Source organism: Parus major, chromosome 12 (genome assembly GCF_001522545.3).
Source record: "Parus major isolate Abel chromosome 12, Parus_major1.1, whole genome shotgun sequence".
NCBI classification, from domain to species: domain Eukaryota; kingdom Metazoa; phylum Chordata; class Aves; order Passeriformes; family Paridae; genus Parus; species Parus major.
This window is the reverse complement of record NC_031781.1, coordinates 2,188,087-2,193,905: the sequence shown is the minus strand read 5'-3', so window position 1 is coordinate 2,193,905 and position 5,819 is coordinate 2,188,087. Positions and strand designations below refer to the sequence as shown.

The 5,819-nt window shown below is 42.3% G+C and overlaps 1 protein-coding gene across 1 annotated transcript in view; it reads right to left on the bottom strand.

The window, feature by feature from the left end:
• The window catches only part of LOC107210491 (sodium- and chloride-dependent GABA transporter 3-like), a 7,682-nt gene extending 7,084 nt beyond the window's left edge, over positions 1-598 (bottom strand). Inside the window, exon 1 of the mRNA XM_015641390.3 lies at positions 474-598. The gene's annotated coding sequence lies outside the window, so the exon portion shown is untranslated. The remainder of the gene's footprint in view (positions 1-473) is intronic.
• Positions 599-5,819: the final 5,221 nt, after the last annotated feature.

Sequence of the window (5,819 nt, the reverse complement as noted above, 5' to 3'; positions counted from 1 at the left end):
CCTGTCCCCCCTCACCTGTCCCCCCTCACCTGGCCCCTCTCCTGTCCCCTCTCCTGTCCCTCCCCTGCCCCTCAAGTGAAAACCAGGATCCCTCCGGGAGCAGATGACACAAAGTTCAGCTGGAAAGGGCGGCGGGGGGAGCCGGGGGACAGACGGGATGGAGAAATAAACGGAGGGGGAGCGTTTGGGAAGCTCGGAAACAATGTGGGCGCTTTTGAGTTACACCAGGGAAATGCAGAAGCAGCCCGTGTGGGCATTGCTAGCTGGGTTTTGTAAAAATTTAAATTTTTACAGCTTCAAATTCAAGCTGTAAAAGAGGTGAGAATAGGGAAAAATATTATCACAAATGGTTTTGTTTCATATTGAATCAAATATTTTGAACAGAGATTTTTTTTTTACATTTAAGCCTCTCCTTCTTAAATTTTTTTGTTGGTCAGTCATTTTCACCCTGTTTCCAAACCCAAATTAAATACCTCTTCTTTCTTCATCTCTACAGCTCCTCCTTGGCAAATGGCAGCACCCAAGCCAGGTTCTCGCTTTGAATCTTCCCTCAGCTCCACACTCTGCTGCAGTTGTGATCAGCAAGGCTTTGCTCTGCAGCTCCAGGGGGATGCACTTTGGAACTCCCAGCTTCCCAAATCCTCTGCTGGAAATGTCCCAGACACGGCTGATGATGATTTCCATGTGAAATCCTCTCTCCCTCCAGCTCTGAGGCCTTTTCCCATTGCCACCTGCTAGGAGTGCTCATGGAAGACAATGGAAAGATGCCCATGGATAGATTTTAAATTAACTTGAGCTGACTTTGTACCCTGCATGTGAATTACACATTGGAGCTTCTGCTGTGGTTAAAGTTTTCAGGATTTTGCATTTCAGTGATGCCTGTCACAAGAGTAGGTGCTGGGGCCTCACCCTGTCAACTCTCTGTCACATCAACCTTTGCACCTAACAGGTGCAGGATGAGCCTCTCTCTTTTCTTCATGCCAGCATTTATAGTTCTAGTCAAACCTATCTTGGGAAAAGAAATCTGCCAGTGGGAAAACTGAAAAAAAAGCAAAATTATTGTGTTTTTTTTTTTTTTTTAAAGCATCCTCACCACATTGGAGTTAACCAGAGCTAGGTTTGATTTTGGATGGTGTGTTTGTGGTTTTTGTTTTTAATGCAGATGGTATTCATTAACTGAGGATGGAGTAGATGAGTTTTTCCCAAGCTGACTTAGCACAAACTTAAATTCCACTTGGAGGGCTTTTTTGTTGATTTATTTTTACCTCCTTCTTCATCTTGTTTTCAGCAGGGATCAAAACAGACCCTGTTTTTCTGTCTCCCAGCCAGGCCTAGCAGGCTCAACAGGATACACTTGAACATCAAAGCTGACAGTGAATTCTCATTTTATTCCTGAGAGTAATTCTAAAAATGGAGGGAAGCTGAGGGACAGTAAATGTTTGATGATTCAGTACAGAGGAGAGACCAACCCTCATCATGTGGATTGGTGATCCCAAATTGAAGGGGCTGCTGCAAGGGACAGTCTTCAGGCAGATGCTGAAGGTGTTTATTTGCTGATTTGTTCAGTATTTGAAATGATTAATTCCTGGTGTCGAGTGTTTTACTCACTGCTGTATTCCTGCACCAATTCCCACTCAGTCTCCCACCAGCTGAAGTGTTTATGGAAGTAATTGCTGGCTGCTAATCCTTGTGAATACTTCACAGGGCCTGCAACAAAAAATGACAAATTTTAGAGCAGGTTGAGAACCCTTTCTTTTTAATTGGGATGGAGCATTTGCTGTTGCAATGAGGGAAATTCCCTGGGTTACAGGCCAGGTCTCAGTTCATGTTCTCACTGTGTCTCTGGAGCTCCTCATCAGGAATTCCTGCCTGTTCCTCTCAGCCTGTTGGGAGACCCTGCACAAGTTTCCTGGCCATGCCTTTCCTGGCCATGCTCACATTAAAATGATGTGCCCTAAAAAGCAATTCAGTTCTGCTTTATTCAGATTTATCTCCACACTCCCAAGGAATCCTTTACAACTCTGTGCAGAAAGTACAGGGGTGGGGGTGGAAATCAGATGTTTCTGCTCACCAGAGCATGGTGCTGTGAAGTACCAAATGTTCCCAGGCTACACTTATTTAGATTTATAAACTAAAATTAATCAGGAGAAGTCATTCATACCTAGAGTAACTTGAGAAGACGACCTCCAAGGAAAATCCAGATGTCCACAGGATCCTGCCAGGCTGCCAAAATTCATGTCAGCTAAAGTCATGTGATATAACTTTGGAAATTAAAAACTGGGGCTTGGCTCATTTCTTCCCCTTATTGTAAGTCTGAATTTCTGTGCTGTTTCTCCAATACCAAATCCCATAATAATATAATTGGGGGATGGGAGAGAAGGAACAACAATCCTCTCCAGGTTTAAAACCTTCAGTTTAGATTTGCTGTAAGCAAAATCTGCACAAGCCTTCTATAAAGATTTCATAAAGCTGGACTCTTTGTGGGTAAATAGCTACACAAAAGCAAAGAAATACAATCAGAACTTCAGCAGTGATAACAATCTGACAATATTTTGGATCAAAAGCCTAAAACCACAAAACCATTTGTGAACAAGACCAACACATTTAGCTGCTCTATTTGAGGCTGACTTCAATCAAAAATAGGGTGATTTGTGCCTAATCAGTTTTCTGTAATGGGAAAAAAAAATATTTCTTTGTTGCAGATAATTTTAAGTAAAGCAACACCTGATTGTTTGGCTTCTATTTAGAAAGGCTTAACCCCTATGATTGTAGATATCTCTCCATCCAATTTGTTGTCTCCCAATGGGTGAGAGCCTGAGTTTTGGGTTGAGGAGAGCTGCAAAAATCACTTTTCCTCTGTTGATGTTGCCCTTCCCTGGTCCCCTGCTGTCAGTCTGAGACCTGTATTTTGTTACCTGCATTTTATCTTTCACCCCCTCTTCTAGATAGGAGTGGCTGATAATATTCCACAGTAGAGGATTTCTGCTGCACACTTATGCTGATCCCCTGGCAAAGGTGGCACAAATTGCAGTTTCCTTGAGTTAATTCATCCATTCCCGCTGTGCTTTAGGGACACACCCCTCTGCTAATGGTACTGGTAATGGTAATGGTATTCAACTTTCTTAAACATGGATTTTTAACACAGACAACACCTGGAGAGAACCTCCAATCCTGGGTTATCCACAAGTTTCAAGAGTTAGCAGTCACCCATCCCAGTGGTCTGAAAATCTAGAAAATAGCAAATAAATAATAGCACTGAGTGAGAAGAGACTTTTGTAAGGTTTTAATGGGACTTAAAAGTGAGACTAAATACAATAAATACCAAAGAGACCTGGGAAGAACTCTATGTAGAGCACCAAATCTGTCTACAGTCAATCATTTTTCATCATCTCCAAGATCAGAACCTGAATTTGTAGTCTTCATGCAGATACAGATGTCATCAACATGCCTAACTCAGAGTTAGTGGGACTTGTTCCAACCTGGGAAAGGAATGAACTCTGAGCAGACTTTATGCTTAGCTCCTCTAGATATATTTTCAACTATATTAAAATATTTTGTATTTTTAAAGGTACTGAGTGAACAATATCAGAATTTAATTCAGATTACAGAAACTCTCTGCAAGCATGTAAAACCTTTTATCCCAGACACACTTTCTTCCCTGGTGTAAAGTAGGGTAAGGGGTTGTTGCTTTGTGCACTGGATGCTCCAGGTCAGTGTGGGAAGATTGTCAGGAATTACACAAGGAGTCAAATTTCAAGGAATTGAGCAACTCTCACGCCTCTGACAGGAAGAAACATCTCCCCCAGCCCTTAGGTAGAGGTCCAGTGCCCTTGGTTTCTACAAGCAGCCCACTGAGCCAAGCTTTGGGTTAATCCTGGAATTTCACAAAACCAAGCTGCCTTTAGGTTGAGTCTGTAGCAGAGTAATTACAAAAATGGAATTCCAGCTCCTGGATGAAGATGATCACTCCATGCTATCACATGTCATGCTCAGCAGTAAAAAACAGGGCTGAGAGGGAGGGAGGATGATGACTTGAATGATGGCAGTTGTCTTCCCAAATATCCCATGGGATGAAGCCCTGCCCTCCTGGAAATGGCTGAACATCCACCTGCTGATGGGAAACAGGGAATTCATTCTTCCTTTGGCTTTGTTTGCATGTGCAGCTTTGCTTTACATGTTAAACTGTCTCCATCTCATCCCCTGGGCTTTCTCCTCCCATGAGTTTTCCCAATTTTCCCTCTCTACCTCTTCTACCCTCCCAATATGGGAGCCTGTGCAATATTCAGGTTCAGTGAGGGGTGGCAGCAGCACTGCAGACTCTGCCAAGGGTTGCTTTAAAATACATTCAAATCAGAAGCAAGTTACCATTAGAAACACAATGATGGGTGGGAATGAGGGAGTGGTTTGGTTCTGTGTCAGGCCTGAAATAGGAAAAAAGCTCTAAAAGACAGCTCAACCCAGAATGAAGATAATTCATTTTTCTCCCTAATGCAAAATAATAAGAAATATCTATAACCCCCTAAAATTTCAACTCAATCACATTTTATTTGAACTAGAGTGCAGCAGCAATATATTGCTTCAAAATTTAAAGAGGTCCCATATTTCCAGAATACTTCCTTTATTGAAGTATTTTTGGCTGAAGCTGCATGTCAGTAAAGCAAAGTAATTGCCTGGAAAATATTGATTAGCTCTTGTCAAACACCCCCTTTGCTATTCTGTATTTCCATTTGAGCAGTGTCAGCGTTTGGGCACTGGCACAGGAGTTTCACTGCTGTGAGTTCAGTTCTCTAAAGCAGCCCCAGCACAGCCCCACAGCCACTGAGTCACTGCCACTGCTCTGCCACATAAATTACATGTGACAACTCAGACTAACTCAGCAAACTATCCTTTCCTGAGCTGGCTGCTGGCACATTGCTAATTAACAATTAATTGCCTTCAACAAGACTCCTGCAGAGAAGATGATGTGATACTGCAGATGTTTCAGCCAACTTGTGTCTCTGTGCAGCCTTGCAAAGTGCCCAAAGATTTCTTCTACTGTTTCGCTTTTTGTAATGGTATTTTAATCAGATATATATTCCCTTTGTTATTTTTTTTTAAATATGTTGAAGTGCTTTAATACTGAATCTCCTCTTACTAAAATGCTTTATTTACAGCTGTGAATTATCAACTGTTGATTGACACCTGTAGGTTTATAACCTGAAAATTGGGTCAAAATAGAACTTAGCTGGCAGACCAGGAAAATAAATTATCTTGAAACCCTACCCAATTATGCCCAGCAAAAGCAACATCTCTGCTTCAAGAGCCAAAAGAGAAAATACTCTCAAATTTTATTACATCCACTTACTAAAAATGCATGGACTTGTTTGTCTTTCCCAGCTAAAAGAGGGAATACTTTATTGTAGACTCTAATCTACTGGGAAGGCAAGTGGAGAGGACACAAAGGCACCAGATTATCCAGAATTTCACCTCTGCTGGCCAATTATTTTTCCCAAGGACTCATTAAAGGTGAACAAAGAAACTCAATGAGGGAAGAACCCTCCAGCAACAAGGCAAACATCACATTTAGGTGCACAAAGCTGGGCCTGGAGGAACAAACAGGGAGATCCTGACTTTGCTGGCACAGATTCCACGAGCCTGACAAAGGGTGTGGTGGGAGGGCAGGAGGAGATGTGGGAATTGCTGCTCTGGAAATGGATGAACAATCCAGGCACAGAGAACAAAATAGGCAGATTCCTATAGGAGGAAAAAAACCTTCCTGGAAATTTTCAGAAAGCACTGAGTTGATTTTATGTTCTTCCCCCAGAGGGTGCTGGCACTGC